This window comes from Mesoplodon bidens (genome assembly GCF_964165515.1).
Source record: "Mesoplodon bidens genome assembly, chromosome: 14".
Classification (NCBI taxonomy): Eukaryota; Metazoa; Chordata; class Mammalia; order Artiodactyla; family Ziphiidae; genus Mesoplodon; species Mesoplodon bidens.
Genome location: NC_138170.1, coordinates 49,540,696 through 49,566,897, shown reverse-complemented (window position 1 = coordinate 49,566,897; position 26,202 = coordinate 49,540,696). Strand labels below are relative to the sequence as shown.

The following is a 26,202-nucleotide window of genomic DNA, read 5'->3' as shown; positions in this document are numbered from 1 at the left end:
GCACTATGGTTACGACAATGCATGTAAAGAACTTAGCCCAGCCCATATCACTTAGTGAGCGCCCAGTATATGCTTATTAAATTTTGGATCTGATTCCTAAGTCTTTTTTTTTTTCTTTTTTACCTCAGACACGTTGAGCTTAGTTTCCACATAAAATTTCAGTCAAGCGAGGGTGATACTACTTTAAGTTTCTATTAGTTCTTTATCGTTCCTAAAGCTCTTTCAAAGCCTGGCCAGCGGCGGAAAGCTCCTGAGGAAACCCATAACAGCTCGGGCTTTTGAGGAACGTCGCTGCAGTCGCAGCACAGGCTCCGCAAACGGACCAGCCGGGCGGCCACCCGTCGCTCCGCCCAGCCTCGTCCCGCCTCCGCCCCATCTCGGCCACTCAGCGGCCTCGCCGCGCCCCGCCGCATTCCTATAGGTCCTTCGCGGGGCAAGCGAGGCCTTTCCATTTTCCCGCCTTCCTCAGCCCCTCCTCAGCCCGAAACCCGACTGGCCCACAACGTCTCCGCCCTGCTTTCCGTGCGAGCCCCGCCCTTCCGGACACCGCATCCCCCTTCCACCCACACCCGCCGCCTGGGCAGCCTACCGGGTCCCAGGCCTGGCCCCCCGGTAGGAGGTGGGAGGGGACAGGGAGGGACGGGCGGAGCCCCCCTTCCAAGGGGTCGCTGGAGGCGGGGACCGGAGGGAGGGGCGGGGCTCATTTCCTTGGCGCCGCGTTGCCATGGCAGCGGGGGAGGGCGGAGGGAGGGGAGGAAGAGAGCCGGAGGGGGATGTGGTACTGCCGCGGCCGCCACCGCAGCTGCCGGTGCTTACTCGTTGCCGCGTCTTCCCGGAGGCGGCTACTGGAAGCCGCCGGGAGCAGCTGCGGTGCTCTGCCATATTGTGTCTTCCCCTGCTCGTTCCTCACCCCTCCGCTGCGGCGGCCGAGCTGACGGTGAGTCCCGGGAGGAGCGGTGCCCTCCCCAGCCGGCGCCGCCCGGCGTCTGCGCTCCGGGCAGCGCGTGCGGCGGGCGCCGGGCGTGGGGCGCTGAGGCGGCTGTCCCGTGACGGGCCCGGACATTTTTGTCCTGTGAGGGATTGGCGCTGGCGCGGGGGTCTCCCCTGCGCGCGCCTTGGGTGGCGTGTGGGCTCCCGGCGGGGTGGCGAACTGAGGGTAGTGCGGCCCCGTGAGGAGTTAGGAGTTTTTCCTGAGGGGTGTAATGACCGCCCGGGACCGGGTGTCGCGCGGCGGAAACCGCGGCAAGGGGTGCCGGCTCTTCAGAAAGGCTCGGAGGTAGCCCCGAGGACGCTTAGGGCTCGACTCGGGACGAATCTGCCGTTGGGGGAAGCGCCCCAAGCCCGTCGGGAGTCTTTGCAGCACACACGCACCCCTCCCCCCGCCCCCGGCATAAAGTGCAGCGAGACGTGCGGGGCGTGGAGCCCTCGCCCGGCCTCGGGCGGACTGGCTGGGCCCGGCCAAATAGTGCCCGGGGAGGCTCCGGGCGCGGCCGGCAGTGAACTTCGATCAGCGGGGCGTCTGGGTGTTGGGGGTGGGCAGGGGCGGGCCCCGGATGTGGGGGTGGCCGACCCAGGCACCCTCTGGCCCCTCCTCCAGCGGGCGCCCGGGGGGCCTCCGAGGGTGGCTGTCTTGGTGGGATGGGAGTTAGTGTTTCAGCGCTGCAATATGGACACTTCCTGTTCGCTGCTTCTCTTGGGCCCTTGGTTATCTCTGCCCTTACCGGGAAGGTGAAAGGTCGTGTGGGCGTGTGCGAGGCCCTTCAGCCTTCTGAGTTCGCCCCATCGCAACAGCAGCGAGGCTGGAACCCGGGAGGACGTGGGAGTCAGGGGAAAGCGGCCCATGTGCGTAGTGCTCCATCTTACCCAACTCCACCCCATTGCCCCTTTGCAGAATGCCTCTGTTCCCATCGCAGCTTACGGGAGTTGGCGTGTCTTAATTCACTGGGGGCGTACTCTCGGGATCTTCCGGGACCTGATTTCTGCTTTAAAGCCTCTTTAAAGCAGCCTCTGTACTTGGTTTTCTCCTTACAGAAAAAAGTCTTAGCGTGCAAAGAAACGACACATACTTTATTTCTTCTACCCCAACTCCGAGGTTGTGGGAGGAGGTTATTATTTCCAGGTTGGTTTACGCTGTTAATCTTGTCTTCTGATTGTGACAGCCACGTGGCCCGTTGAGTGTAACTGAGCGCCCTAGCGCAGCTAGGGCTGAGGCTTCACTGGTAGCCAGGGGGCTTTGTAACCATGCAGTAGCTTTGCATCCACATGCATTTTGGTGTTTTCTGAGATGGGGAAGTGGAAAAAGCTGAACCGTTCATGTCTATCTCTGTTCCAACCGAATGGAAGACTTTGTTTTCAGGCAGTCCTTGTAAGGTATATATTGACATTTTTGCTTTCTGCTGTTTTGATGATTTATCTTTAAAATCTAAGCAGCAGTGTTAGGTACCATTAAGGAGTGATGGGGAATAGAAGAGTACATTATGGAGTTTCTCAACTTTGGAAAAAGATCGTTTGAATTTCAGAGTCGTTAATGAAAGTTTCTGATGTAATCAGAAATAATCACATTCTGCAGGATTTCTTTTTGATAGTTTCATAAAAATCTCAGTTTTTCTCTTTTTACATAAAAATTGTGATCTGAAAAGATATAAATATATCACCAGTGAAAATACTTGTTTAGGGATAAATAAATACTTGTTTGATCTGTGCATGGGCACTTAAGCTTTTTTAAGGAAAAGTATTAACAGTTCATATAAATGTTAACATCAACAGATATTAAGGGAATGAAATTAAAGTTTTAGAATATATAAAAGTAAAGGGTCAAGGGCTGAAGATCAAAAAATTAATAAAAAGTAAAATAAACAAAATGAAATAATTTTAAATAAATTATTCTAAAGTAAGATAAAAAAGGTTGAAGATAAACTTTTGGAGAGTTTGGAATTTTTAGAATTTAAGAACTACATACAATCATTGGTTATTAGTGCATCATGTTTCATTTTGTAAATGTTTTGGTGAATTTGAATTATTTCTGTAACATGTTTTTATTTGAATCAGTTTTACTTGAAGAGTGCTAAACCACAGAAAACACTTAGAATGTTTAAAAGAACTGTGTGGAGAAGTTACAGTAGTACCATTAGAATTTTAATTCTAATTCTAATTCAGTGAAGCTAATAGTTAAAAAGATTGGAGAGGCTTAGGTGCTGAAAAGATAATGCAATTGAGAAATGAATATGTGTGCTGACCACTGAAAGCAGTGCATAGTTGAGAAAGAAAACTAAATGAGGTGAAGAAATACTTATATAAAGCAGGAAGCACTGAAAACATATGCTGGGAGATAGCTACATTATTTGTTATGGGATCCGACTATCAAATAAAACTTTAAAAAGTGCCATCCAAACAAGGATTAATCTTGTTCTTATGGCAGCTTGTATGTGTGTGCCTTGCTTTTAGATCGTTGTCATTTTAGTAAGTGGGTCTTGCATAAAAGTCCTCCAAAAACAAAGGTTTGAGGGCCCAATTCTTTGCTGATTTTTTTTTTTTTAATTTTTAATTTTTGGCTGTGTGAGGTCTTCGTTGCGGCCCGCAGGCTTCTCTCTAGTGTGGTGTTCGGGTTTTCTCTCTCTAGTTGTGGCACACTGGCTTAGTTACCCGACGGCATGTGGGATCTTAGTTCCCTGACCAGGGATCAAACCTGGGTCCCCTGCATTGGAAGGCGGATTCTTTACCACTGGACCACCAGGGAAGTCCCTTTGCTGATTTCTTAGGGAAGAAAAAGTGTTCTAATATTTGATCCCTATTCTTGGGTTGAAGAGACATCATTAATATATGTGAAAAAAAGTTTACAATGTGAGATGATATAGACAGGGGAGGCTTCTTGAAGAAAGTAAGGCTTTTGTTTTCAAAAGTCTAACCTCATGTCACTCCCATTAGATTAATTTTCCTAAAGGTTATATCACTAACAACCAAAACACCTTATATCAAGCATAATACCAAATTTCTTCTCAAGATTTTTCAAACTTTGGTCCCAGTCTTCTCCCTTCTTATCTTCCACTGACGTACAGGAACTGTTCATTATTCACTACTTCAACATGGTATAACAATTTACTACTTTTAACATTTGCTGATACAACATTTTTCTGTTGGAAATGCACCTGCACACATCCTCTTAACTGTTGAAGATCTTCTCAAACTTGAGGCTTGGTTAAAATCTTGATTGCCCTGCTAGCCTTAGAATCATAGAATTTTAGACCTGTCTTCCACCTCTCCAACTGAAATTCTTTTCTCTAATAGCATATTATTCTGTTGGGTTGTAGCATTTTATACTGCCTTGTTTTTATTTAATAAATATTTTTTGAGCACCTACCATGTGCCAGGCATTGTTACAGTAACTGAGGCTACAGCCTTGAATAAGACAAATTCCCATATTCTTTTTTATCTTTTTAGGTTTTATCACCCCAAGAAAACCCAGAGGAGTCTTTTTCCCCCCACCTCAGGTATATGTTATATGCTTAGTGAGTATTTGATTATTTTCTGAGTAAAGGAAAGGCAGCACTTATGAGGTGGAGAGATGGATGGAAAGGTCTTTCTTTATAAGTGAAGGGTACAAAGGAATAACCAATTATGGATGGGCTTGAAAACATCACTTTTGAATTTAAGCATGGTTTAATGCCAAAAAAAAAAAAAGTGGCATTTAAGCTTCGGCATGATAGGATAAAATCCTTATTTGAGGAAGGTTCATTTGACAGCAGTGTGCAGGACTAATTATTGACTATGGGAAGGAAAGAGATCTATTAAAGGACAAATTAGTAACTTTGAGAAGGAGGTTTGGCAGGGGAGCATAATCAAGAAGATGGTGAGTTTAGTTGGAGTGTTAGGTGAGTGGGAGATATCAAGGTGAATATAACCTTTAATGACTAGAGATTAGAGCTGTGAGATAATCCATTCAATATAGAGGTGACAGCTAATGTTACAATTTTTTGTTATAGAGTTAGTAATTGAAGTGTTGAGGCCTAAGAATGATGCTTTGGGAAACAAGAATAAGGGGCATCTGCTTTGGTCATATGTGACTTCATAATTAATACTGTAGACTTGTTCAGTAACTTAATTTCCACTCTATGAATGAGTGCTACCAAATATATGGGAACCAAAAGAATGTTTATCATCATTCACTTCCAAAGGATTTTGATTCATATATTTCTTATTCCCCTTACCCTAACTTTTTAAATTTAAATAAACATTTAATTTTAGAATAGTTTTACAGTTACAGAAAAGTAGCAAGATAGTAGAGTATACCTCACCCAGTTTACCCTATTGTTAACATCTTACAGTGGTACAGTTGTCACAACTAAGGAAACAAAATTGCTACTTTACTATTAACTAAATTGCATACTTTATTCAGATTTCATTAGTTTTTCCCTAGTGTCCTTTTTCTGTTCCAGAATTCTAGTTACTCAAATTTTTCTTATTTCTGATGATTGTGACAGTTTTTAGGAGTACTAGTCAGAAATCTTATAGAATGTCCCTCAGTTGAGATTTATCTAACATTTTCCTCATGATTAGACTGGGGTTAGAGTTTTAGGGAGGAAGACAACAGAGGTGAAGTGCCATTTTCTTCACAGCATATTAAGGGTATATACTAAGAACATAAAATTGATATAATGTTAACAAACGTTGATCACCTGTTTGAGGTCTTTGTTGGGTTTCACTCCCCACCCAATCATACTCTTTGGAATCAAGTTTCCAAGCACAGCTCATGCTCAAGGCCTTGACCTAATTTTAATTCATGTATTTTTTTATTTCCCTCAACCTAATTTTCTTGTCCATAAATAAACATTAAACTTGGACAAATATTCATTGAGCATCTTCTGTATTTAAGTGCTAAGGATATAGTGGTGAGCAAGAGACATCATTTCTACTCTTTTGGAGTCTGCCTGATGTGAACATAAAATAAATAGAATTTATCCCCTCACCTACATAGGTATTATTTCACTGACAGTTGTAAGCATAGTATTACTGTAAGCCTAAAAGGCTAAATAAAGTTCTTAAGTAGCCATTTAGAAAATATGCTGTTATCAAAAAGATTAAATATATATACCATTAAAATAACCATCTTGGATGGTTAAGGGAACATGGATAAGGGAAAATTACTTTGATTCTCTCCAAGTAGATGTATTACTGTTTAATTAGCAGAATAGTTTAATTATTGTTAATTATCTTCGTATCTTATAAAGTTTGCAGGTTGTATAAGAACATTCTTGGCTTCTTGATTGTATTTCAGAGGCATTTGGTGCTTTTGCTACTTACAGGTTTTTTTCTAAGAAGTGGTTTGAAAGACGTGTTGAATAAGAATTTCAGTTAATTTTTTCTACTTAACTGGGTTAACTAAAAGCACTGTTACTTTGGACTCTTATTGAAATTCTCCCTAAAATGTATTATTAATACATTTACACTTTTCACATTTCATAGTGCTCAGCCCACTGAGCATAATTTAATATTTAAATTAGAATTTTGACACAGAGAACAGTTATTTTGAGTTTTTATATAACCTTGGAGGTAGAGAGTTGAGGAAATTGATAAACTTACATCCTTGTGGTTTGTTTATCTTAAAAGAGGAAATACAGGAAAACAGGAAGAGATTTCTTGTAAATTGAGATTTTACTGTTCCTTCTGCCTGCCCTATGCCTCTGTCCAACTCCTCCATCCTTAAAAGTTCAATTTAAATTCTACCTCTGTGCTGATTGAGCAACATTTATTAATAATCATGGCAACAATTACTACCTTTTATCAGGTGCCTACTATGTTCTGGCATGGCATTATACTAGACACATGAGTATATAATTTAATTCTCCAAAACAACTGTGCAGGACATATTTTATTATAAAGAAACAGAAGTTATGTAAATGCAGACCTGGGTGTTTGAGCCCAGGTCTGTCAGATTTTTAAATTTCATATTCTTTGTGCTGTGACCTGAAGTCTTTGAAAAATGGATATTTGCCAGGATGAGATACTTCTTTCCCAGGAAAAAGTAAGGAAGAATACAGGGTAAAGAGAGCAAACTAATATTTATAGAATGCCTATTCTGTGACATGAATGCCACTACTTTATTGTCATAGTGAATTAAGTAAGTGGTGTTATTCCTTGGGATGTAAGGGTGTTAAGTCATTTGTCAGAGATTGCATAAGAAAGTTGGTAGGTGATGGGTCTGCTTGACTTCAAAACCTTATTAGTCTTTTACTTTTCTAGTACAGGATGCTGCTATTTTCATTCACTTAAACATTTGCTTACTAAATGTTATGGTCTGCAGTAGAGCATAAAAATGAATGTATTTTTGTTCTGCCTACAAGGATTTATATTCTAGTACAATATTTCTTAAATGGATGATAGAGAATCAACATAGTAAATTGTGACCAACATCTCTTAAATACAATCAAATAGAAAATTTCAGTGTGTTATATGTGGTAAGGGTAAAAGTGCTATTTCATTTTGTTTCCGTTACATATGTTAAGTGTATCATGGATCTCTTATAAAAATATACTTCTTATTGTGGGATAGCATCAAAAGTTTGAAAACTGCTTGTCTAGTGGCTGAGTTGGAAAGATAAGCAAATAATTATGAATAATCAGAAATAGCAAGTAAGTTCTATAATAGGGCTCTAAATAGGATGCTAAGGAAGCATGATTGGAAAAAATTGTATAATTCAAGGAAGGCTCCTAGAGAGATGACTTTGAGTCTCTCTGAAACATGGGGTGGAGAGCCTAAAATACATCTAAAAGCATGAAGAAGTTAAAGAGCATTGTATATTCAGGAAGCTTGGGGTTGTGTGAAATAGGTGCAAACAGGAGCCAGATTTTTTGTGGAATTTGTAGGCCACCGTACTAAAGATTGTAGATTTTATTAGGCCCATGGTTTTTCTGGAGTCTCATGGCATTCTTTTGCTAAAGAACAGATACATTTGTGCATTTGATTCTATCATACAATCTAGAAACAATTTTAGGAATAGAAAATTTGACCATATAGCACGTTATGTAGTATAAAATGGTGGGTATGAGCACAACTTTTGGTAAAAACAATCACAACCAAAAAAAGATTAAGCCGTTTTGAGGCTACGATCAAATGTTCTTTTCTACTTTTTCTTGCATTTTTGCTATTGCTAGCAGACTAATGGTAGCAGGTGCTAAAGTTTGAAGAAAACTTTATAAGAGAAAATTGTTCATTTTTTTCCTTTGAATTGGAAGACAGCCATTATTCAATTTTGAGGACAGTAGGGACCTTCTATTATAATATTAATAACAGACCATTTCTGTAAGCCACAGTTTGCAACCTTTACCTACAGCTGTGTTTTGTTTGGCCTGGAATATTAAAAAAATTTTTTTTGCGTATTTGCCAACATTTAAATATTGGTACATTTCACACAAAAATCTAGAGTTCTTTTGTCCCTTGAAAAATTGAACATCGTGGCAGCATTGGTTTCATGGGTTGATTGGGTGAAGCTTATAAGCAGCTGCCCTCTTTTGGCAGTCTCCATCATTCTCTGTTGTCTTACAGCAGACCAGCTTCACTTGTTTGTTGCCTGCCTGGTTCTTGTTAGGCTTTTGAATTGTCTGCTGTGTACTGTTATTTTGTGAAGTATTTTAAAAGGGGGATTTGGGGTCTTTGAAAGATCATTCTGCCAGTATTGTAGAAGATGGATTGGAGGAATATGAGATGCATCTGGTTAGAATTTTAATGCAGGTGGGATGCCCTTTTCTTCTTCTGAACCCATATTACTTTGTACCTTTCTCAAAACACTTACTATATATAGCTTCCTCTTATATGTGTTACATATCTCTTCAACTAAATTGTAAACACCTCGTAATAACATGTGCTGAGTGAATGCTTGTTGAATTTAATTATATTTATTTTTAAGAAGACAATGTTTGTTTGTCTCAAAGGTGAGTTTTCTTGGCAGTTTTAGAGTACCTCTTAACTGAAAAAAATCTTTTACAAATTTTAAGTATTAGTTGAAATTTATTCTAAGAATGAGTAAATGTCAAACACTTTTAAACCATGTGTTACACGTGAAAAACAGAACAGGTATGTTCTGTATAATAAGATGGTGGACTTTTAATTCATTGTCCTGTTTGCCAAACATCGGGATGAAACACTGTGGGAAACTTGTCTCTTGGTTTGCCGTGTAATTTTTTTAAGTCATTTTGAAGATTATTCCAAGAGCTTTTTGTTACTATGTTTTCTACTGATAGCTAGAAGTAGTTTTAAATTAATACCATTTATGGTTTTTTATTTTCTAAATTTTTAAAATGCTTTTTACTGTAAAGTAAAATGTAGATGCAGAAAACCACACAAGAAATGTGCAGCTTAGTGAATTATTCTAAGGCCAACCCTCATGTAACCATCCTCAAGGTTAAGGAATAGAATTTTGCCAGCCACCTTAGAAGCCCTTTCGAGTGCCTCTTCCAAAATATAACTCCCTTCCTTCAAAAACTAACCACTAGGGCTTCCCTGGTGGCGCAGTGGTTGAGAGTCCGCCTGCCGATGCAGGGGACACGGGTTCGTGCCCCGGTCCGGGAAGATCCCACATGCCGCGGAGCGGCTGGGCCCATGAGCCATGGCCACTGAGCCTGCGCATCCGGAGCCTGTGCTCCGCAATGGGAGAGGCCACAATAGTGAGAGGCCCGCGTACCGGAAAACAAACAAACAAACAAAAAAACTAATCACTATTCTAACTTTTTTGAAAATCCCTTAAGTTTCTTTTTGGTTTTATTACCCAAGTATGTGTCCTTAGACAGTGTGGTTAGCCTGCTTGCACCCTTCCTCTCTCCCTTCCTCTTTATTTCTTTCTGATTAAGTTTTCTTCCTTTTTACCCTTTGTTTCTCTTAAGGCTTTATCTTATATGTTTATTTTTTCTTGTAGTCCTTTAAGTCTTCATTTCTGAAATGGTTTTTTTTCCCTTTTATTTCAGATTCTTTCTTGAGCTCTGTCACTTTATTTCTGAGCTTTTCTTTTTTTAATTTTTTAATTTTATTTATTTTTTTATACAGCAGGTTCTTATTAGTTATCTGTTTTTTACATATTAGTGTATACATGTCAATCCCAATCTCTCATTCATCACACCACCACCACCACACACACACACACCCGCCACTTTCCTGAGCTTTTCTAATTCTAATTTTTTTTCATGTCTTACGTAATTTTTTTAAGCTCTTTTTGAAATAGAAGCTCATTTTTGTCTCTCCTGTGAGCATATCTTTCTGGCATGCTTTCATTGTAGGATATTTTATTCCCTGTTTTTTCTTTTATATCTTTATTTTATTTACTTATTTATTTTACTGTGGTAAGAACATTTAACACGAGATCTACCCTCTTAAAATTTTAAGTGTATAATACAGTATTGTTAACTATAGGAAATGTGTTGTACAGCAGATCTCTAAATAAAACATATTCACCTCGTGAAATGGAAACTTTTACCCATGGAACACTCCCATTTCCCCCTCTGCCCTGCTTCTCTGAGTTTAACTGTTTTTCTTTTTTTTAAATATTTATTTTATTTATGTATTTAGGCTGTGCTGGGTCTTAGCTGTAGCACGCGGGATCCTTGTTGCAACATGCAGGCTTCTTCAGTTGCAGCATGCGGGCTTCTTAGTTGCGGCATGCAGGCTTCTTAGTTGTAACATGAGAACTCTTAGTTGTGGCATGCATGTGGGATCTAGTTCCCTGGCCAGGGATCGAACCCAGGCCCCCTGCATTGGGAGCGTGGGGTCTTATCCACTGGACCACTGGGGAAGTCCTGAGTTTAACTATTTTTCTGTTTCTCTTTCCTTATTGTAACTTTGTATGATCTTCAACCCTCAACACTTTTCATCATTTCTTTTTATGAAACTAGTTTTCTTGAACTTGTAGGAGGAGGCTTGGTTCCGATAGCTCTTTTAACTTCACAGTCCTCTGTTTTTTGTTTTTATCCATCGTTTAAAAAATGGTGGATGGCTTTCAGAGATTTTCTGGCTCTTTCTACTCTTTCTGGCACTTATATCTGGACCCTCTTTCCTTAATCTTGTTTTTCCCTATCCTGCTCAATTTTGTTTCTATTCCCAGTACTTCCTCTTAAGTCTAGGGTCTGTCTTGGAAGAGAGCCCCAAAGGCCAAGTTTTGAGAGCACAAAGGGACTAGATTGTTCCATGCCTGTAGGTCTTACTGTAGACCCCTTGCACTTACCCACTTTTGGAATAGCTTCAGCTTCTGTTCACAAACTGTCTCTCAGTACTTTCCAGGGAATACCTTTTGGCTGTTTTGTGTTTCTGTTCTCAAGTCCCTCAGACACCTCATTGCTTCCCTCTATTTTCTCTCACTTAGACACTGATAGAAAATAAGTCTGTGGGCTGTTGGTCGTTTGTTTACGTCCTTGTATTTTGAGGTTTGCAGGGAGACTTTGTTAAATAGTTTTATTGTAGTTATTACCCATGGGTTTGGGGTTTACTCCATAGCTGCTCTGCCTGTTTTTATGTGAAGATTTGCAAGGAATCAAAAATTTGCTGCCACAACAGCTGCCATCTTCCCAAAATCATCTTCCTGATAAGTTTAATTCAGGGAGTGGTCACGTCTTTTTTTCCTAAAATCTTGACAAAAAACTTTCATTTCTTCTGAAATTATTGCCACTTAATGCCGTCCACTGATTGTATATAGATGTCACAAAATTCTGAACCTGTTGTTTTGCCCTGATTATTTCTTCATAGTTAAGAGAGCCTTTAAGAATCTATTAAAGATCCTTTGGGAAGTTGTGAAAGGGTCATGGGATTGTCTTTCTGTTGCACATATACAAGTGTTAGTGCTTTGACTTTTAATGCTTTAGCTTTTTCCAATATTCAGAAGCTAACCTACATTGTGTACACCTAGGACCATTCTTAAATTACGGAGAAAAAATTGGGTTTAATAACAAGAATCAGATGCATGAAAGTAAATAATTGCAGTGTGAGACATACCCTTCTAGACATGGATTCTAGTACTGTGGGAACACAGAGTAGGAACTTTCCCCAATGAGTGGGATTGAGTGAGGTGGATTTTATAGTCATAATGGAGTCTTATTAATGGTGTGTCAGTACCTTTAACAACTCATTATCTCTGTTTTTTTCAAACTTTTCCTTTAGTAGTTCTTCATACACATGGATTAGCATTAGGCATTCTTTAATTACAACTTCAAAAGAGCATGTTGTTCAGATGAAATTAAAATAATTGATGTTTAAAAGTTTCCTTTTGTGATAAAACTATTTTCCAAATATTTCTGAAGTAGAGAACTGAAATTTAGGAAGTGAAAAGATCACAGAGCAGAATGGAACATAGTATCTAACATAATATTCTTTACTTGAAAGTTAATTGCTCAGTAAATATTTTTTTAATGAATATCATATTTCACCCTTCAACTTTTTGTTCCATATAGTTTGATTAAAATGTCTCCTTTGTTTAATTGAAAAAAACTTATCATGCAGTATAATTTGAGTATAATTTTACCTTTGTGTTTCTTGTCTAGTTCGCAGCAAGTTAGAGCCAGGTTGTACTTGCTTGAAGTATTCTGCTTAGGTGTGTTGAACCCATTGTTTCCTAGTCTCCTCTGGTTTTTTATTTAGTCTGGATTAAATACTTTATAATATAGAACTTTAGTGTTTATAAAGTGATTTCATGTCAACTGTTTCTTTTGAGCTGTTGACACAAATAACTACTGTAAAAAGAGGACATATAAATGCAATTGGAACATTGTGAGAGAGATTGAAAATCCCTAAGAGAAGTTCAGGTGGGAATGACATGCGGGAGTTGTCATTAAATGAGGCCTTAAATATTAGGGTTTTGACTGATTGGTGGTAGGGAGGGTAGACAATCCTGATGTTTAGAATAGCGGGAGCAAGCATATAGAGAAATGTGCAGGAAGTATTTGAACAGGTTTGTCTAGTTTGGACTAACTTCATATGGAAGAGCATTAGGTTGAGGATGTATTGATAGATACTGAGTCAGATATATTGACGATAGTATGTAGCTTTTTTTGTTGTTGTTCTTATGAAGCAATCTAGGTAGGATGACAGCTAGTATACTAGTGAAGAGCATGAGCTCTGGAGTCACATTATTCCCTGAGCTTATATCCCAGTTGTGCCACTTCAAGATTTGTGATGTGGGCACACTATTTAATCTCTCTGCATCTGTTTCCACATAAAATGGACACTGATAATAGCAGTTGCCTGGTAGAGTTGTTACAAAGATTAAAAGAGTTAATACTAGTAAAACACCTGGTATCAATAAGCATTCAATGAATTTTTTTATGTAAGAAAGTACTAGCTCTCATTTACATAAATTATGTGTACATAATTTATACACACACTCACACATGTTGGAAATGTACATACAAGTAGGAAAGGTAGGTCTTACCATGTATATATCTACAGGAAAGCTAGTAATATTTGAATTTCAGGGGTTTTTTGTTTGTTTGTTTTGCGGTACGCGGGCCTCTCACTGTTGTGGCCTCTCCCGTTGCGGAGCACAGGCTCCGGACGCGCAGGCTCAGCGGCCGTGGCTCACGGGCCCAGCCGCTCTGCGGCACGTGGGATCTTCCTGGACCGGGGCACGAACCCATGTCCTCTGCATCGGCAGGCGGACTCTCAACCACTGCGCCACCAGGGAAGCCCTGAATTTCAGTTTTTAATAGCACTTAGATTATTGTAGAACAAAAGTTCAACCATCTCAGTTTATAGATGTCACAGTTATGTAGTAGCAGAGCTGGAACCAAGATCTGTTAGACAGTAAATATTTGAGCAGTAAACAAAACAGACAACTGTTTTGTCTGCCATTATGGAGCTTTCAGTCAGTTAGGAAAGATGCGTATTGAGCCATCTCAGGTGTGCCAAATGTTATTAAAAAGTATAGGCAATTATGGAAGAAAAGAACTTGGGGCCCTCTGTAGTCTGGGATGTTAGAGAAAGTCTCTAAAGATTTTTAAGCTGAAATACGAATGATAGCCATTAGCCAGGGCTAGGTGAAATGTACATACAAGTAAGAATGAAATGAAGAGTATTTTAGGCAAAGATAGTAGCATTTGTAAAGACCCTGAGGGAGGAGGAGAAAGCATGGCCTATTCAGACATCTCAAGTGGGGAGAACAAGGGAGAGTGGCAAAAGATAAGGCCAGAGATGTTAGACAGGGGCTAAGTTAGGCAGAGTCTCGTACACCATGTTAAGGCCTTTGGACTTTGACCTAAGGGTCCCTTTGATGGATTAAGCAAGAAAGGGACATTTTCAGTTTTGCATTTTTTAAGATTATGCTATATTATAGAGAACAAATTAGGAGCATCAGGCATAGATGCAGGGGGACTAATTTAGGAAGATAGTATCAGAGCCACTGTGTATGTTTGTGCAGAACACAAACCGTAGCGGGTACCATTCATGTAGACTACCATTGCAGTGGTCTAGATGAGAGATGATGTTGACCTGGACTATAGTTGTGACTGTGAAGGTGGAGAAAGATGGGCAGATTTCAGGTTTAACAACTCCAAAATCTATCTCCAGACCAAACCTCTCTCCTGAACTTTAGATCACATATATCCCAAACGCCCACTCTGCTTAAGTATCTCACAAGTATCTCCAACTCAACAGGTCAAAACAAAAAAAAAACACACACACACACACACACACACATATCACCACAAACATTGATCTACCTCCAAGAAGAAAAACAGCCATATTCTCTTTCAGTATTCTCTATATAGTATTATCAAATGGAACTAACATCCACTCAGTTGCTGATTCTATCTACTAGTAGTGACAACTAGCTGTAAATAGCTGCAGTTGATGTGGCTACTTAGAATTCGGGTTTTATATTCCATGTAAGTTTATTTAGAAACTTGAATGATTATTACATATAAGTATTACTACTTTCTAAAATGCTCTGGAGATAGTCTATTTAATAACATATACTTTCTAAAAAATAAATTTATTTATTTATTTTTGTCTGTGTTGGGTCTTCTTTGCTGCGGGTGGGCTTTCTCTAGTTACGGCGAGCGGAGACTTCTCTTGTTGTGGTGGCTTCTCTTGTTGCGGATCACGGGCTGCAGGCACACGGGCTTCAGTACTTGTGGCATGCGGGCTCAGTAGTTGTGGCTTGCAGGCTCTAGAGCGCAGGCTCAGTAGTTGTGGCTCACAGGCTTAGTTGCTCTGCGCCATGTGGGATCTTCCTAGACCAGGGCTCAAACCCATGTTCCCTGCATTGGCAGGCAGATTCTTAACCACTGTGCCACCAGGGAAATACCAATAATATATACCTTTAATAATTTTTAGCATAAATATATTTTACTTAAGTAAGTGTTCATATAGGGTTAGTTTAGTCCTATTTTAAAGAAGACTTAATTCTGTGTTAAGTTAATCATGCTTTTGTATTGTTTTTAGAAGTACATATAAAATCAGTATATTAAATCAACCAGTATACAGTCTTAAGTTTTAATCTTGGTTTCCAAATTTGATATGGGGGTTATTAGTAAGGTAGGATATCACTGTCTGCCTTTATTAAATTTATTTTGATCATGAATGTGCTTTTAAAAGATTCTTATTTTCAGTGGAACAATTCACTGTAGATTTACTGCATGGCTGACTAATTATAGCTTATGTTCAAGGCACTGAAAACCATATTACACATAAATAAATTTTGGTGATAAAGAATACCACCTGTTTGTATTCACATGCCAACAAAATTTATCTTTGTACTTTAGGACACTAGATCTGTTGATTTTCAGGTTTCTGTAACTTTGTTCCTTTCAAAATAACTTTTCAAGTACAGTTACAAGGCTATCAAAAAACCAAAGTGCTGTTTGGCTAACTGGTCACTATATGGTTTGTAGCACAGGTGACATTACTTCTAATTCTAGATGGTAAGGATATTTCTCTCCATTTGTGGTTTGTTTGTTTGTTTTTCTATACTGTCAGTTTTTTTCAGCCTTTAACACATTTTGGTTCAGATATGGCATTGATTGCAGTCCCAAAGATTAAGAAGATGGGTTTTCTCAGCTAGATTTACTCTGAAAGCTAGTAGTGCTTTTTTTCTATCACTATGTTTAATAACATGTAAGGTAAACTACTGCTATGTTTTAGATACTAATAGAAGTTTACAAATTATTTTGTCATCAACTTTTAAAAAACATTTATTAGAAATAGCTATTTTTCTCGACAGAGAAAACAATTTTCACTCAATTTAGATCTCTTGTGGTACTATTTTTTGAAACCAGTATTTCTCTGTATGAAAGGCAGGGTTATGTGCTAGGGAATTCATTGTTAAAAAAAAAAGTATTTGGTCTTTATACGGAAAATATCATGTTTGTTTACTGGTTAGAAGCAATTTTTTTTTTAACTTGTAAAGCTATTGCTTCATTTTAACTTCTGCAAGAAACAAATGAACAACTGAGACTTTTTTGGAGGGTGGGGGGAGACAAGTGCTGTAACAGTGTGTAGGGAACCTCTATATACTGTATGCAAGTAGCACAAAATTGTTTAGGTAGACATGGCATTTGAACCATGGTTTACACAATGTATTTGGGCAAGTTAACTTAGGAGAAAAGTGGATTCAGTGGAAGATTACCACAACAGATCCCACTCCCCTCCCCAATTTTAGTGTTTTCTGCTTTTAGCACGAGTTGGGGAAAGTTTTTTTTCCCCCACTCAATTTTTTTTTTTTTTTTTTTTCGGTAGGCGGGCCTCTCACTATTGTGGCCTCTCCCATTGCGGAGCACAGGCTCCGGACACGCAGGCTCAGCGGCCATGGCTCACAGGCTTAGCCACTCCGCAGCATGTGGATCTTCCCGGACCGGGGCACGAACCCGTGTCCCCTGCATCGGCAGGCGGACTCTCAACCACTGCGCCACCAGGGAAGCGCCCCCCACGCACACACACTCAATTTTATTTTATTTTTTTTACCGCTATTTGAAAAACTGTTTCTCTATGAGACAAATCTTTGACCCTTTTTGTATTCTGCGTCCTTCCCTCCCTTTCCCTTTCTTGACTGGAAAATGCAGCTGCACACATTTCTTGTTTTAGAGACAATGGACCACATGCTGTGTCACCTAAATCTATGACCAACAGGCAGTTTTATCCCTAAGAGCTCATAATGCTTCAGTTGTCCTGGATACATGACATCATGTAGCATTATAATCAAACATACATCTTTTTGCAGTAGTACTTTTGGGATTTGAATCTACCCTCTAATCTCAATATTGGATTTTATGCGATGGACAGTATTTATAATAGAGAACCTTAAAACAAAGAATGTATTGTAGGAAAGGTTGTGAGTTCCTTTTATATGGCTTAATTTTCTTACCTCAGGGTTACCAAAGTTATCAGATAATTTGAGTTAATAGAATATCTTTAAAGTTCTAGTGTTAAATTTGTTACACAAAGCCTTGCAAATAGTATGTGCTCAATAAGTGTTACACTATTATCACTACCAATGTGATAAATTAACAAGAAAATTGTTTTCCTTATTTAAAAATGAGGAACTCTTAAGATTTTGAAAATAATTAGTATCTGTAAACTGCTAAAATATTTTGTTGAGCTTATAAGCTTATTATACTGCTGAATAAATCTAAGAAGTATAGTACTGACGGGCTTCCCTGGTGTCGCAGTGGTTGAGAATCTGCCTGCCAATGCAGGGGACACGGGTTCGAGCCCTGGTCTGGGAAGATCCCACATGCCACGGAGCAACTGGGCCCGTGAGCCACAATTACTGAGCCTGCGCATCTGGAGCCTGTGCTCCGCAACAAGAGAGGTCGTGATAGTAAGAGGCCCGCGCACCGCGATGAAGAGCGGCCTCCGCTTACCACAACTAGAGAAAGCCTCGCACAGAAACGAAGACCCAACACAGCCATAAATAAATAAATAAATAATTTAAAAGAAAAAGAAAAAAAATAGTACTGTGGCTTCCAGTCTTGAGTTATGGTACGTTTTATAATTAATTAATAAAAATGGTTTATTCCTAAGGAGGTGAAGGTGAGGAAAGGAGGGGGAAATTGAACGGAAATTCCTTTTATTATATAGTAAATCTTAATCAGAGACAAAGCTTAAATTACAGTAAAGAATTGAAGTAATTGCCAGGCAGTTCTGATAAAATTCACAAACATTTTGGATTTCTATGTATGCCTTAACTCTGTAGTAGATTTTTTTTTCCTATGGAAAACATTGTTTAGTCATATGAGCTAAGTGAATGACAGCCTGTTTCCCCTTGCTAGGGTTGTCTTAGCCTGTCAAATGGTTTTTTGTTTTTTGTTTTTTTTTTAGTTTCTGCTTTATAACAAAGTGAGTCAGTCATACATATACATCTGTTCCCACATCCCTTCCCTCTTGCGTCTCCCTCCCTCCCACCCGCCCTATCCCACCCCTCCAGGCAGTCACCAAGCACCAAGCTGATCTCCCTGTGCTCTGCGGCTTTTTATATTGGTTACTTTAAAGTGATTGGATAGGAAAACAACAAATCTGAGAAGGGGGTTACTCTTTTCACACTTCTAGATTGTTTAATTTACTGATGACATTAAGTTCTTGGTGAGAGATAAAATAGCAAGTCAATAGAAATAGTTTCCAGATGTCTTAAGACCATGTAAAAAAGCATAATTAGAAATTGTAAATATATATAATTAAATATAACCAAATATCATACTCATTTGTCACGTGCTTCAGGAATTTAGATGTTTAAAGTATTTATAATGAGACTGACTTTAAATAGGAAACTAGACTAGTAGGGTGAAGATGGTGAGAAACAACTGTATCTGTAGGTCAGATGCTGCCATATAGTTCCAGATTAATCATCCCGTGCTTTAAGTCTTCTTTGGGGCTTCTCAGTACGATTGCTCAAGAGCTGGTTTCAACTTCTTTCCAATTCTAGTAGAACATAACAGATGGCATGCTTCCTTTTTAGTCCAGTGTAGTAAAATTTTTTTAGAAACAGCAAAATTGATTTTCCTCATTTATCCTTTCTGTGTAATGAGGACAGAAATATTCAATGATTGGCTCAAAGGTGCAGGGAAGAAATAAATTGGAATAAATTTCCTTTGAGATATCAAAAATTAACTATTATTTTTTTTTTTTTTTTTTTTTTTTTTTTCGGTACGTGGGCCTCTCACTGTTGTGGCCTCTCCCATTGCGGAGCACAGGCTCCAGACGCGCAGGCTCAGCGGCCATGGCTCACGGGCCTAGCCGCTCCGCAGCATGTGGGATCTTCCCGGACTGGGGCACGAACCCGTGTCCCCTGCATTGGCAGGCGGACTCGCAACCACTGCGCCACCAGGGAAGCCCTATTATTTTATTTTGATGTCTTTTTTCAGTGCTATTTTTCATTTCCTAAAAGGAATTCTTAAATAATATTATGGATTAAATCTAAATTTGTAACAATTAAAAAAGTATCTTGCAAACAGTAACTGACAGATTTAGGGTTCTAAGAACTATGATACAGGTAAGGTAAAAACAGTTAAAGTTGAAAAGTGTAACATGAAGAAATTCAATAATATAATTTGAAAAACACTTTTTTAAAGTATTAAACACATTAGTAGAACTGAATTAATTGCAATTATTTCTTATTTGCTATGGATTTATATTACTAAGGTACACATTAAAAAACTTTTATGTTCATGAGAACTGCTGGACTGAGAGCCTGATTTTTGGGGGTTGTTAAATTTTATATACATGAGTCTATTTTTAAGGTACTGTAGATGTTATCCTGAAATTTACAGTATAAGTAATATAAGTAATATCTTAAAGAAATTATTTTGAATATTTTAACTTGGTAAGAATTCTGTAGATTCATGATAGATTCTGAACTAGTCAGATACAAATAAATATAACTATATATGTAGATATTTATATTCCTGTCCTGTTTTGATTATAGCATTATATTTGCCACTGTATCTTTTTGTTATTGAGAATATCATTACTAGTGAAAACTCAACAATTTCAGAGGTAATGTAGTTATTTTTTTTATATAAATTCTTTTGTTAAAATGTTAGCATTAGGCAGCTGTTAATAAAGGAACTTAAAATCTTTTGGGGCCATTAATAACAAAAAACTAAAAAAAGTTCTGAAAGTTTGTATGGTTTAAATGCTTTTAGATTATTAAACTAGAAAGATTTGAAGAAATGTTCTGTCATGTGGTATGATTGGTAAAAGACTGACATACATAAAGTTCATGGAAACAGAATAAGGAAGTGAAATTCACATCATAAAGAAAATGATGAAACTGTTATTGCAGCACTCTTCTGAGAAGTCCTAATTTCTGCCTCACCAGAGGGTGTCATTGGTCATAAAGGAGGCCCATCCTTAATACTAGAATTTTTTTAAAATTTCTTCAAAACACAAAGTATAGTTACTGATTTTATACCCTAATATTTTTGTATTCGAGAGATATAACATTTATAAATCTACTACTATAGGAAGAAAGCTAATAATAATTGAAAAATTAATAACAGTAATAATAATTACCATCTCATTGGCTAGTATTTGTTGTGTACTTATTCTCTACCTTTGTTCTAAGTGCTTTATATTTATTCTCATTTAATTTGTACTAAAAATCTTATGAAAGTAGATACTGTTAGAATTCTTCATTGATAGGTCTTATAGCCTGTTGAATAGCAGACCTGGGATTTGAACCCAGGCAATATCTCTTCACAGCTCATGCTCTTTAACCCTCTGCTTCACTGCCACCAGATGTGATTCTAATGTTAATAATAATGATTTAGATTTCACTTTTATGACTTTATAATATGAAATTGCCTTATGTTTCACAATTGTAACTTCAAGTGTACTGCCTCCCCAACTTTCTGTATAGTACCTTCTAGTATTACATATATATATTCCTTTCTCAAGGAAGAAGCCTTTCATTTTATAGTTGTACACTTTTACCATAGAATCTAACACCTGTGACAACGGAGCCATGAGTGTAGTAGGAGTAAAAGGTTTCTTCTTGAAGCGTCTTAGAAAAGGACAAGGAGAGATTATTCTGAATAGTGTATCTCTTATACTTCGCTTTCTCTATCTTTTATCCACATTACCAGATGTAGAGATATTTTAATCATCCGATATAGCTTATATGTTAGCTTTGGAATATATTTTAAATTCCTATATACATTTAGATATTTCTGACATTTTAGAATTTATAATACATTTCCTGGTTATCAGGAGATTGCTTATTCTGTATCCTCAACTATTAAACTACAAGTAGACAAAAAAGGGTTCCTAAGTATTTGGGGAAAAAATTACAAAGTTGATGCATTAAATTCATGCACCTTAAGGTGAACTCTTTACCATTATCATATCTTATATGAAATTCTAATGAAATTTATCTGGCTTTCCAGTCTATAGCAGATAATGCTTCTATAATTGTATTTCCATGTTTTAGAAATCCAAAATGCTCCGAAAGCCAAAAGTTTTCTCTTTAACCCATGTAGTGTTAAAACATGATCTGAACTGATATAAGACTATCGATGGTCTTTATTTACTCCCTTCTTACTGTGAATATCCATTTTTCTGCAGAAACATTAACATTTTTATTATGGGGTCCTGCCTCAGACTTCACTGACACACTGTATAACGTATCACATGTGCATTGTAGTCCCTCTCTAACATCCAGAATATTCTGAATTCTGAAATATATCTGCCCTCAAGGATTTTAAGTAAGGGATCATATACCTGTATAATCAGGTACAGTGACTACAGTACAACTGAGGCCTAGGATATAGAACTAGGAAGATTAATCCAGTAACTCAAGCATAGCAAATGTGAGACCTTTGAGTGTGAAGCAGTATTTGTAACTGGAATAATATATGGATCCCTTTTAAAGAAAATAATTATATATCCCATTTTTAGAATCACTGACTTTAGTTTCTGAAGTAAGTTTATTTTTAAGTCTTTCGGTTTTTTCTTTATATTGTTATTGAAATGAAAACAAAAATGAAAATTTGCAAAACTTGTGGCCCCCAGAGTTTATCCATGGCACACACTTATTGAGAAACACTGAGAAAGTGGCAAATACTCCTATATACTTGAGCAATCCCTGTAAGTATTATTCTTTACCAAATCTTTGTTTATAATAGCCTGAATCATAGTTAAGGGGTTAAAATACCTTTCCTATATTTAAAGTATGATTTTTTAAAGGGATGAGAAGAAGTACCCTCTTGAAAAAAAAATGTACACACAATTTTTGATTACCACCTTTCACCTCCAAGGAAATGTCTTCTACCTACTGCCAGTTGGGAATCACTGTCATAACAAGCAACTCTTAGTGATAGGTGTAAGTGAAATTCCTCAAGTGTGTGGAGGCAGAAGAAACTTAAGAACCAGTGCTCTAAAGTACAGGGTAATGTAAGTTAGAGAAGAACCAGTGCTCTAAAATATGGGATAATGTATGTTAGAGATATTGCCATCAGAAACTAATGTAAACATCCGTTTCCAGCGGCATGGGGAACTAAGTACCTGGACTAGCCTTTCTGCTGAAAACAATTTAAAATGCTGGACAAAATACATCAGTGCTCTGGCACAAAAGTAAAGAATATTTAGACTGAACACTAATTGGAAACCCAGTGAGGTAAGCTGAGTACTGAAGCTGGCTGTTGCCTTGAGGGTATTTACCAAATCAAGTGAGCTTCGGTTTTCCTGGCCTTTTGGGGGCTCAGGGATCAGGAAGCAAAACCCAGAGCCATCAAAGTAAAACATTTAGCAGTCTTCTCCAGTAATAGCCCTTTTCCATAGGGGTATATACCTTCTAGGTGTAAGAGTGATCTAGAAATTCTTTCCCAACAAAGAACATTATCTTTCTATACTATTGCTGCTAACAGGAAAAATAAAAAATCTCTACTGAAAACTTGTTACCACAAACCAGCCCTCACACTGGTTTGCAGCCTGAATTCACACTAGACCTCAAGCTAAGAATTTTATTTTATTTTTTGTTTGTTTTGTTTTGTTTTAATATTTATTTATTTATTTTTGGCTGCCTTGGGTCTTAGTTGCAGCATGGGGGATCCTCCGTTGCGGCGAGCAGGCTTCTCTCTAATTGTGGCACGTGGGCTCCAGAGCACATGGACTCTAGTTGCAGCACACAGGCTCTCCAGTTGTGGCACACAGGCTTAGTTGCCCAGTGGTATGTGGAATCTTAGTTCCCTGACCAGGGATTGAACCCATATCCCCTGCATTGGAAGGTGGATTCTTAACCACTGGACCACCAGGGAAGTCCCCTCTGCCCTATTCTTTTCTCTCTTTGCTTTTCTTACCTTTTTCCACTTCCTCACCTTCTATACTTTGCATTTGAATTCTATTCTAAGAATTTAAAATGATCCTGGATTGTTACTACTCCCAGGGGCCTGACAGAAGCAGCACAAATCATCATTGTCAAAGAATTCCTGTTGGTAAAGTTATAATGAAAATGAGTTGCTTAAAATAAAAATTTACAAGCCATCTGAGTAAACAGGGCACAATGTAAGAGAATCAGTAGAATCAGACCTACAAATGGTTCACATCTTGGAATTATCAGATGTAAAATATAAAATAATTATATTTAATATGTTCAATGAAAGCTTAAAAACGAGGAAAAGAGCAAACAGACATTTTGTATTAGAATCAGAAGTTATAGAACTGAAAATATACAGTAACTGAAATTAGAATTCAAGGAATAGACAAAAGCAAATAGACCCCATTGAAGAAAAAAATGATACAATAAAAGATAAACGTGGGACTTCCCTGGTGACACAGTGGTTAAGAATCCAGTGGTTAAGATTAGTGGAGCAACTAAGCTTATGCACCACAACTGCTGAGCCTGCACTCTAGAGCCCACGAGCCACAACTACTGAGCCCGCGAGCCACAACTATTGAAGCCCGTGTGCCTAGAGCCCATGTTCCACAACAAGAGAAGCCACTGCAATGAGAAGCCTGTGCACCGCAACGAAGAGTAGCCCCTGCTCGCCGCAACAAGAGAAAGCCTGCGCAGCAACGAGGACCCAACGCAGCCAAAAATAAATAAATAAATTTAAATAAACAAATAAATAAATATTCCGATTACATCATTTAAAAAAAAGATAAACCTGAAGAAATCCAGAATGCAGTACAGAGAGACAATAAAGTGGAAAATATAAAAGAGGTTAATAAAGGGGAAATTTTTGATAGAAAACACAAAACACTTTCAAAGGATTATCAGGTTTCAATAACAATAATGGAAATAGAGATCATGAAATGATATACTCAGTGAAAATAAATCTAGAAGCTGTGACCTACTCTAGATCAACCCAGAATTCTATAGCTAGCAAAAAATAACTTTCAAGAACAAGGGTGAAATAAAGACATGCTCAGAGAAATCTGAAAGTTCACTAGCAGACCACTTTTTTTTAACTGAAGTATAGTTGATTTACAGTGTTGTGTTAATTTCTGCTTTTTAGCAAAGTGATTCAGTTACATGTATTCTTTTTCATATTCTTTTCCATTATGGTTTATCACAGGATATTGAATATAGTTCCCTGTGCTGTATATAGTAGGACCTTGTTTATCCATTCTATATGTAATACTTTGCATCTGCTAACCCCAAACTCCCACTCCATCGCTCCCCCATCCCCCTAGCAGACTTTTTTTTTTTTTTTTTTTTTTGACTTACGCGGTCCTCTCACCATTGTGGCCTCTCCCGCTGTGGAGCACAGGCTCCAGACGCGCAGGCCCAGTGGCCATGGCTCACGGGCCCAGCCGCTCCGCGGCATGTGGGATCCTCCCGCACTGGGACACGAACCCGTGTTCCCCGCATCGGCAGTCGGACTCCCAACCACTGCGCCACCAGGGAAGCCCCAGACCATTTTAAGTAGAAGGAAAATAATCATTGAAAGTCTGAGATTCAAAAAGGAATGATGATCAAAGCCAGTGATAAGTGTATGTTAATAAAGTGTAAGTTAATTTTTAAAAAACTGTATAAACAATAATAATAGTGCCTTATGGGATTAAAAAAACTGAAATAACAGTCGTTTTAGTTATTTACTAATTGTCAGTTTATTCTGTAAACTGGGGGGAGGTGATTGGAGCTAGTATCCAAAAGATCTTTTTATTACTCAGGAGAAGATTAAAAGTAACTTTGGATTTTGATGAGTATGTGTGATAAAAATGTTATGGTAACAGGCTTAATTGGTAAAGAGAGCAGACCAAAAAAAAAAAATCAGGAATATAGAAAACTTAATGTAATTAACAAGCGTGATCCAACAGACATATATTGCACCCAATCACTGTGGAAACATCAGCTGAATTATGAAAATCAACCACATACTGGACCATCTAGTAAGTTTCAACAGATTTCAAAGGATTAGTATCCTATAGATCAGTTCATTTGTTAGAAATCAGTAAGAAGAAAAATCACATGGAAATTAAGATATATTCTTCTAAATAACTCACGTATGAAAGAAGAAATGTTAATTGAGCTTGGACTGCCCATTGTCTGGGAGATGTTAGGTCATCCCTCAATTTTGTTTGTGGCAAACACAACCCTGAGAAATGGCCCACATAAAGGCCTTTCAGTCTTGGCATACCTGGTGAGAATGTTAGAGATGCTAAGGGCCAATGATGAATTGGTTCTCCCAGCAGGAAAGAGAAAACTTTTAACAAATAATGCTGGAACAGATGTGTATCCATATGTAAAAAAATGAAATTGAGTAAAAAATACATACATAACTTTTTTTATGAATTGAAGACTTAATGTGAAAGGTAAAAACTAATACATTTAGAAGACAGTATTGGATAAAAGCTCTATGAATATGGTGTACAGAAGGAATTCTTTTTTTTTTTTTAATAAATTTTATTTATTTTTGGCTGTGTTGGGTCTTCATTGCTGCGCGTGGGCTTTCTCTAGTTGCGGTGAGCGGGGGCTACTATTTGTTGCAGTGCGCGGGCTTCTCATTGCAGCGGCTTCTCTTGTTGCGGAGCATGGGCTCTAGGCATGCAGGCTTCAGTAGTTGTGGCACGCGGGCTCAGTAGTTAGGCTCGTGGGCTCTAGAGCACAGGCTCAGTAGTTGTGGTGCATGGGCTTAGTTGCTCTGCGGCATGTGGGATCTTCCTGGACCAGTGCTCGAACCCGTGTCCCCTGCACTGGCAGGCGGATTCTTAACCACTGCGCCACCAGGGAAGTCCCCAGAAGGAATTCTTAAATGAGAAACAAACTATGGTAACCATAAAGAAAAGGGTTAATCCACCCTA

At 38.4% G+C, this 26,202-nt stretch overlaps 1 protein-coding gene across 3 annotated transcripts in view; it reads left to right on the top strand.

Annotated features, from left to right (window-relative positions):
• Positions 1–848: 848 nt before the first annotated feature.
• Positions 849–26,202, top strand: part of FOXN2 (forkhead box N2) — a 67,586-nt gene continuing 42,232 nt past the window's right edge. For all 3 annotated transcript variants that reach the window (XM_081253954.1, XM_081253953.1, XM_081253952.1), the window contains exon 1: positions 849–937. The gene's annotated coding sequence lies outside the window, so the exon portion shown is untranslated. The remainder of the gene's footprint in view (positions 938–26,202) is intronic.